Source organism: Loxodonta africana, chromosome 7 (genome assembly GCF_030014295.1).
Source record: "Loxodonta africana isolate mLoxAfr1 chromosome 7, mLoxAfr1.hap2, whole genome shotgun sequence".
In the NCBI taxonomy this organism is placed as follows: domain Eukaryota; kingdom Metazoa; phylum Chordata; class Mammalia; order Proboscidea; family Elephantidae; genus Loxodonta; species Loxodonta africana.
In genome coordinates, this window is record NC_087348.1 from 134,206,172 (window position 1) to 134,215,126 (window position 8,955).

The window sequence follows — 8,955 nt, forward strand, 5'->3', positions numbered from 1 at the left end:
GTTAGAAATAGATTTAGGGTCAGGGTTAGGATTATGTTTAAGGTTAGGGTTAGGTATATGGTTAGGATTAGGGTTAGAGTCAGGGTTGGGGAGATTTAGTATTATGTTTAGTTTTAGGGCTAGGGTTAGGGTGAAGTTTATGTTAAGCGTGAGGGTTAGGGTTAGGGTTAGGGGTAAGGGTTCAGGTTAGGGTCAGGGTTAGGGTTTGCGTTAGGTTTAGGGTTAGCTTTAGTTTTGGTTAGGGTTAGGATTTGAATGAAGTTAGGGTAGGTTTAGGGTTATGGGTAGGGTGAAATTTTGGTTAGAGTTATTGTTCGGGGTTAGGGTTAGGTTTGAGTTTATCGTAGGGTTAAAGTTAGGGTTAAGGTTAGGTTAGGGTTATGGTCAGGGTTAGGATTAGGATTAAGTTTAGGGTGAGGGTTAGGGTCCGAGTTATTGTAAGGGTTAGTTTTAGGGTTACAGGTGGGCCAAGGTTAAGGTTAGGGTTAGGTTTAGGGGTAGGGATACGTTTAGAATTAGGTTAACATAAACTTCACCCTAACCCTAGCCCTAAAACTAAACAGAATTAGGGTGAGCTTTAGGTTTTATTTTTATTTATTTATTTATTTTTAGGTTAGGGATAGGGTGAAGTTTAAGTTAGGGTGAGGGTTAGGGTTAGGGTTATGGCTAAGGTTTGGGTTAGTTTTCAGGTTCGTGTTAAGGTTGTGTTTCGTGTTAGGGTTAAGTTTACGGGTTCTGTTTAGTTTTAGGGTTAGGGTTATGTTTAAGGTTAGGGTTAAGTTTAGTGTTACAGTTAGGGTTAGGGTTACGTTTTGTGTTAGGCGTTGTGGTTGGGGTGAGGTTTAGGTTTAGGGTTAGGGTTGGGTAGGGTTAGGATTATGGTTACGGTAAGGTGTTAGGTGTTAGAGGTGTAGTTTAGGGTTAGGGTTTGGGTGAGGGTTCCGGTTAGGCATTGTGGTTCTGGTCATGGTTAGGATTGGTTTAGGGTTAGGGTTAGGTTTATGATTAGGTTTCGGGTTAGTGTTAGAGTTAGAGTTAGAGTTAGGGTGAGAGCTACCTTTAAGGTTAGGGTTAGGTTTTGGTGTTATGGGTTAGGTTTGGGGTTAGGGTTAGGGTTATCATTAAGGCTTAGGTGTTCAGGTTAGTGTTAGGGTTAGGGATAGCATTAGGGTAAGGGTTGTGGGATACCGTTAGGGGTTAGAGTGAGTGTTACGGTTAGTTTTACATTTAAGGCGAGGGTTTAGGATAAGTGTCCCGATTATCGTTAGACATAGAGTTAGGGGTAGGTTTACGTTTAGGGTTAGGTGTAGGGTAAGATTTAGCTTTAGTTTCAGGTTTAGGGGTAGAGTTAGTGTTCTATTTAGGGTCAATGTTAGAGTTCGGGTTAGGGTTAGGATTAGGTCTAGGGTTAGGTTGAGGGGTATTTTAAGGGTTAGGTTTAGGGTTACAGGTGGACTAGCATTATGGTTAGAGTTAGATTTAATGTTAGGGGGTGGGTTAGGTTTAGGTTTAGGTTTAGGACTAAGGTTAGCGTTAGGGTTTGGATGAAGTTTAGGATAGGGTGAGGGTTATTTTTAGGGTTAGGGCTAGACTTTGGGTTTGTGTTCATGTTAGTGCTAAGGTTAGGTTTAGGGTTCAGGTTAGGGTTAGTGGTTATGTTCAGATTAGGTTTAGGTTTAGGGTTAGTGTGAAGTTTAGGTTAAGGGTGAGGGTTAGGATAAGGGTTTGCATTAGGGTTTGGATTCTAGTTAGTGTTAGAGTTTAGGTTTAGGGTGTTAGGGTTAGGTTTATGGTTAGGGAAGGGTTAAGTTTAGGGTTAATGTTAGGGTTAGCGTTAGATTAGGGTTACTGTTCGTCTTCGGGTTAGGGTTAGGGATAATGTGAGGGATAGATAGCATTAGGTTTAGGGTTGGGGATACGGTAAAGGGTTAGGTTTAGGTTTACATTTAAGGTGAAGGTTTAGGGTAATTGTTATGGTTAGGGTTAGAGTTAGAGTTAGGCTTATGGTTAGGGTGAAGTTTCAGTTAATAGTCAGGGTTAGGGTTAAGGTTAGAGTAGGGTTAAGGTTAGTGTCAGGGTTAGGTTGAAGGTAGGGGTAATGTTAGGGTTTAGGCTAGGTTTACGGTAAAGGGTAGGGCTAGGTTAGGGTTAGGGTTAGGTTTAGAGTTAGAGTTAGTGCTAGGGTTTAGGCTTAGGGTTAGGGTCAGGTTTAGAGTTATTGTTAGGGTTAGGGTTAAGTTCGAGTTAAGGTTAGTGTTAAGTTTAGGGTTAGGGTAAGGGTTAGGATTAGGTCAAGGTTAAGGTTAGGATTAGGGATAGGGGTAGGATTAGGGAAAGGGTTAGCGATTCATGTGATGGTTAGTGTTAGGTTTACAGTTTAGCTGATGTTTTAGAGTGTTATGGTTAGGGGTATGGTTAGAGTTAGGGTTAGGGTTAGGTTTAGGGTTAGGGCTAGACTGAGGGGATAGTTTAGGGTTAGGTTTAGTTTCAGGTTAGGCTTAGGCTTACGTTTAGGGTGAAGCATACTTTAAGGATGAGGGTTAGGACTAGTGTTAGCGTTACGTGTTTGCGTTAAGGTTAGGGTTAGATTTAGGTTTAGTATTAGGGTCAGGTTTACGTGTTTGGGTTAATGCTAGGGTCAGGTTTAGGCTTAGGTTTAGGGTTAGGGTTAGGGTTCAGTTTAGGGTTAGTGTTAGGTTGCATTTAAAGTTAAGGGTGAGTGTTGAGCTCAGGTTAGCGTTAGGTGTTAGGGTTAGGGTTAAGGTTAGGATTAGGTTTAGGGTTAAGTTTAGGTTTATGCTTAGGTTTAGAGTACATGTTAGGGTTAAGTCATTTTTAGGTTTAGGGCTAGGTTAAGGTTAGAGATAGGGTTAGGTTAAGGGTTGGGGTTAGGTTTAGATGTTAGGGTGAGGGTTAGTTCTAGGTTTCCATTTTAGCTGAGTGTGTAGGGTAAGTTTTAGGGTTAGGATTAGGGTTAGGGTTAGAGTTAGGTTCAGGTTTGGGTTAGGTTTATGGTTAGGATTAGGGTTAGGGTCAGGGTTAGGCGGAGATTTAGTGTTATATTTAGTTTTAGGGTTAGAGTTAGGGTGAAGTTTATGTTAAGCGTGAGGGTTAGGGTTAGGGGTTAGGGTTCAGGTTATGGTCCGGGTTAGGGTTAGGTTTACATTTAGGGTTAGGTTTAAGTTTAGTTTTATTTTTGGTTAAGGTTAGGGTTTGAATGAAGTTAGGGGAGGTTTAGGGTCATGGTTAGGGTGAATTTTGGTTAAGAGTGAGGGTTCGGTTTAGGGTTAGGGTTAGGTTTACGTTTAAGGGTAGGCTTAGGCTAAGGATTAGGGTTAGAGTTAGGGTTAGGGGTTAGTGTTTCAGTTTGGTTTACGGTAGAGTTATATTTAGGGTTAAGTTTAGGGTTAGGGTAAGAGTTAGAGTTACGTTTACAGTTAAGATGAGGGTTTTGGGTAAGTGTTAGTGTTAGGGTTAGGCTTAGTGCTAGGTTTAGGGTTAGAGTTAGGGTTTGGTTTAAGATTATGGTAGGGTTAAGGTTAGGTTAGGGTTAGGATTAGCATTAGGTTTAGGGCGAAGGATAGGGTCAGAGTTATTGTAAGGGTTTGGATGAGGGTTACAGGTTGGCCAAGGTTAAGGTTAGGGTTAGGTTTAGGGTTAAAGTTAGGGTTAGCTTTAGGATAGAGATAGGGTGAAGTTTAAGATAGGGTGCGGGTTAGGTTTAGGGTTATGGCTAAGGTTTGCGTTAGTTTTCAGGTTATTGTTAAGGTTATGTTTAGGGTTAGGGTTAAGTTTACGGGTTCTGTTTAGTTTTAGGGTCAGGTTTAGATTTTAGGTTAGGGTTATTTACAGTGTTACTGTTAGGGTTAGGGTTATGGTTTGTGTCAGGCGTTGTGGTTGGGATGAGGGTTAGGTTTAGGGTTAGGTTTGGTTAGGGTTAGGATTATGGTTATGGTAATGTGTTAGGAGTTAGAGGTGTAGTTTAGGGTTAGGGTTTGGGTGAGGGTTTTGGTTAGGCATTGTGGTTCTGGTCATGGTTAGGTTTGGTTTAGGCTTAGGGTTAGATTTATGATTAGGTTTCGGGTTAGTGTTAGAGTTAGGGTGAGAGTTAGGGTTAAGGTTTGGGTTATGCTTTGGTGTTATGCGTTAGGGTTTGATTTCAGGTTCGGGTTATCCTTAGGGCTTAAAGGTTCAGGTGAGTGTTAGGGTTAGGCTTAGGGATAGCTTTAGGGTTTGGGTTCGGGATACAGTTAGGGGTTAGGTTGAGGGTTATGGTTAGTTTTACAGTTAAGGTGAGTGTTCAGGGTAAGTGTTATGGTTATGGTTAGAGTTAGGGTTAGGGTTCGGGTGAAGTTTCAGTTAATAGTGAGCGTTACGCTAAAAGTTAGGGTTAATGTTAGAGTTAGGGTTAAGGTTAGCGTTAGTGTTAGGTTTAGGGTAGGTAAGGTTAGGGTTAAGACTAGGTTTACGGTAAAGGGTTGGGCTGGGTTAGGGTTAGGGTTAGGTTTAGAATTATACTTAGTGCTGAGTTTAGGGTTAGGGTTAGGGTCAGGATTCGAGTTATTGTTTGGTTTAGGTATAGGTAGAGTTAAGGTTAGGTTTAATTTAGGTTTAGGGGAAGGGTTAGGTTTACGTCAGCGTTAGGTTTAGGATTAGGGATCGGGTTAGGGTTTGTGAAAGGGTTAGGGGTTCGTCTGAGGGTAAGTGTTAGGTTTACAGTTAAGCTGATGTTTTAGGGTGTTATGGTTAGGGTCATTGTTAGGTTTAGCGTTCGGGCTAGAGTTAGGTGATAGTTTAGGGTTAGGTTTAGTTTTAGGGTTAGGCTTAGGCTCAGGTTTAGGGTGAAGTTTAGGTTAAGGATGAGAGTTATGTTTAGGGTTAGTGTTAGGGTTAGGTGTTTGGGTTAAGGTTAGGGTCAGTTTAGGGTTCGGTTTAGAGTACGGGTTAGCGTTAGGGTTCGGGTTAGGTGTTTGGGTTAACGTTAGGGTCAGGTTTATGTTTGCGTTTAGGGTTAGTGTTGGGTTCGTTTTAGGGTTAGTGTTTGGGTGAAATTTAAGTTAAGAGTGAGGGTTGAGCTTAGGGTTAGGGGTTAGGGTTAGGGTTAAGGTTAGTTTTAGGTTTAGGTTTAAGATTAGGTTTAGGGTTAGGTTTAGGGTAAGTGTTAGGGTTAAATCATGGTTAGGCTAGGGCGTGGTTAAGGTTAGAGATAGGGTCAGGTTAAGGGTTGGGGTTAGGTTTAGATGTTAGGGTGAGGGTTAGTGCTAGGTTTCCATTTAAGTTGAGTTTGTAGGGTAAGTTTTAGGGTTGGATTAGGGTTAGAGTTAGAGTTAGGGTCAGGGTTAGGGTTAAGGTTCGGGTTAGGGTTAGGTTTATGGTTAGGATTTGGGTTATGGTCAGGGTTAGGGGGAGATTTAGTGTTATGTTTAGTTTCAGGGTCAGGGTTAGGGTGCAGTTTAGGTTAAGGATGAGGGTTAGGGTTAGGTTTAGTGTTAGGGTTAGGTGTTTGGGTTAAGGTTAGGGTCAGGTTAGGGTTAGGGTTAGGCTTACTGTTAGGGTTAGGGTTAGGTGTTTGGGTTAATGTTAGAGTCAGGTTTAGGGTTAGGTTTAGAGTTAGGATTAGGATTCGGTTTAAAGTTAGAGTTCGGGATAGGGTGAAGTTTAATTTAAGGGTGAGGGTTGAGCTTAGGGTTTGGGGTAGGGGTTAGGGTTCAGTTTAGGATTAGGTTTAAGGTTAAGGTTAGGTTTAGGGTCAGGTTTAGGGTAAGTGTTAGGATTAAGTCATGTTTAGGTGTAGGGCTAGGATAAGGTTCGAGATAGGGTTAGGTTAAGGGTTGGGTTTAGGTTTAGATGTTAGGGTGTGGGTTAGTGGTAGGTTTCCATTTAAGCTGAGTGTGTAGGGTAATTTTTATGGTTAGGATTAAGGTTAGAGTTAGGGTCAGGGTCAGGGTTAGGGTTAAGTTTAGGGTTAGTTTTATGCTTAGGATTGGGTTAGGTTCATGGTTGGGGAGATTTAGTGTTATGTTTAGTTTTAGGATAGGGTTAGGGTGAAGTTGATGTTAAGCGTGCGGGTTAGGGTTAGGGCTAGGGGTTATTGTTCAGATTAGTGTCAGGGGTAGGGTTAGGGATAGGTTTAGGGTTTGTTTTAGTTTTGTTTAAGGTTAGGGTTTGAATAAAGTTAGGGTAGGTTTAGGGTTATGGTTAGGTCTGGGCTAAGGATTAGGGTTAGAGTTAGGGTTAGGGGTGTTTTGGTTAGGTTTAGGGTAGGGTTTTATTTAGGGTTAGGGTAAGAATTAGAGTTACGTTTACAGTTAAGGTGAAGGTTTTGGGTATGTGTTACGGTTAGGGTTAGGGTTAGAGTTAGGATTAGGGTTTAGGGTTAGGTTTAATTTTGTGGTAGGGTTAAAGTTAAGGTTAAGGTTAGGTTAGAGTTAGGGTAGGGTTAGGATTAGGATTAGGTTTAGGGTGAGGTTTAGGGTCAGAGTTATCGTAAGGGTTAGGTGTAGGGTGACTGGTGGGCCAAGGTTAAGGTTAGTGTTAGGTTTAGGGGTAGGGTTAGGGTTAAAGTTAGGGTTAGCTTTAGGTTAGGGATAGGGTGAAGTTTAAGATAGGGTGTGGGTTAGGGTGAGGGTTATGGCTAAAGGTTTGGGTAAGTTTTCAGGTTATTGTTAAGGTTACGTTTAGGGTTAGGGTTAAGTTTATGGGTTATGTTTAGTTCTGGGTTAGGGTTAGATTTTAGGTTAGGGTTAAGTTTAGTGTTACGGTTAGGGTTAGGGTTACGGTTTGTTTTAGGCGTTGTGGTTGGGTTGAGGGTTAGTTTTAGCGTCAGGGTTGAGTAGGCTTAGGATTATGGTTATGATAAGGTGTTAGGGGTTAGAGGTGTAGTTTATGGTTAGGGTTTCGGTGAGGGTTCTGGTTAGGCATTTTGGTTCTGGTCATGGTTAGGTTTGGTTTAGGGTTAGGGTTAGGTTTATGATTAGGTTTCGGGTTAGTGTTAGATTTAGGGTGAGTGTTTGGTTTAAGGTTTGGGTTAGGCTTTGGTGTTAGGGGTTTGGTTTGGGTTAGGGTTATCGTTAGGGCTTAGGGTTTCAGGTTAGTGTTAGGGCTAGCATTAGGGTTAGTGTTGGGGGATACGTTTAGGGGTTCTGGTGAGGGTTACGGTTAGTTTTACAGTTAAGGTGAGGGTTTAGGGCAAGTCTTATGATTAGGGTTAGAGTTAGAGTTACGGTTAGGTTTAGGGTTAGGTTTAGATGTAGGGTAAGATTTAGGTTTACTTTCAGGTTCAGGGTGAGAGGTAGTGTTCTATTTAGGGTCAAGGTTATAGTTAGGTTTAGGATTCGGTCTACGGTTAGGATTAGGATTAGTTTTAGGGTTAAGTTCAGGGCTATTGAAATGCTCAGGTTTAGGGTTACAGGTGGACTAGCATTATACTTAGAGTTAGGTTTAAGGTTAGGGTTTGGGTTAGGGTTAGGTTTAGAGTTAAGAATAGGATTAGGGTTTGGATGAAGTTTAGGATAGGGTGAGGGTTATTTTTATGGTTTGGGCTAAAGTTTGGTTTTGTGTTCAGCTTAGTGTTAAGGTTAGGTTTAGGGTTCGGTTTTGGGTTAGGGGTTATGTTTAGGGTTTGGGTTACGCTTTGGTTTAGGGTTAGTGTGAAGTTTAGGTTAAGGGTGAGGGTTAGGATAAAGGATAGGATTAGGTTTATGGTAAGGTGTTAGTGGTTAGAGGTGTAGTTTAGAGTTAGGGTTTGGGTGAGGGTTCCGGTTAGGAATTGTGGTTCTGGTCATGGTTGGGTTTGGTTTAGGTTTATGATTAGGTTTCGGGTTAGTGTTAGAGTTAGGGTGAGAGTTAGGGTTAAGGTTTGGATTAGGCTTTGGTGTTAGGGGTTAGGGTTTGTGTTAGAGTTAGGGTTATCGTTAGGGCTCAGGGGTTTCAGGTTAGTTTTAGGGTTAAGGTTAGGGATTGCATTAGGGTTAGGTTTGGGGGATACGGTTAGGGGTTAGGGTGAGGGTTACGGTTAGTTTTACAGTTAAAGTGTGGGTTTAGGATAAGTGTTATGATTAGGGTTAGAGTTGGAGTTATTTTTAGGTTTAGGGTTAGGTGTAGGGGAAGATTTAGGTTTAGGTCCAGGTTTAGGGTTAGAGTTAGTGTTCTCTTTAGGGTCAAGGGTGCAGTTAGGGTTAGGTTAGGATTAGGCCTAGGGCTAGGATTAGGTTTAGGGTTAATTTCAGGGCTATTGTAAGGGTTAGGTTTAGGGTTACAGATGGACTAGCGCTATGGTTAGAGGTAGGTTTAAGGTTAGGGCTTGGGTTAGGTTTAGGTTTAAGGTAGTGTTAGAGTTTGGATGAAGTTTAGGATAGAGTGAGGGTTATTTTTATGGTTAGAGCTAGAGTTTGGGTTTGTGTTCAGGTTAGCTTTAAGGCTAGGGTTCAGGTTAGGGTTAGGGGTTATGTTCAGGGTTAGGGTTATGTTTTGGTTTAGGGTTAGTGTGAAGTTTAGGTTAAGGGTGAGGGTTAGGATAAGCGTTAGAATTAGGGTTAGGATTCTAGTTAGTGTTAGAGGTTAGATTTAGGATGCTAACGTTAGGTTTATGGTTAGGGTTGGGTTAATGTTAGAGTTAGGGTTAGATTAGGTTTAATGTTCGTGTTTGGGTTAGGGATAGGGTTAGGGATAGCATTAGGTTTAGGGTTGGGGATACGGTTAGGGGTTAGGGAGAGGGTTGTGGTTAGGGTATGGGTTAGGGTTAGGTTTACAGTTAAGGTGAGGGTTTAGGGTAAGTGTTATAGTTAGGGTTCGAGTTCGAGTTTGGGTTAGGTTTAGGGTGAAGTTTCAGTTAATAGTCAGGGTCAGGGTAAGCGTTAGGGTTAAGATTACAGTTAGGGTTAAGTTTAGTGTTAGGGTTAGGGTTAGGGGAGGGGTAAGGTTAGGGTTAAGGCTAGGTTTACGGTAAAGGGTAGG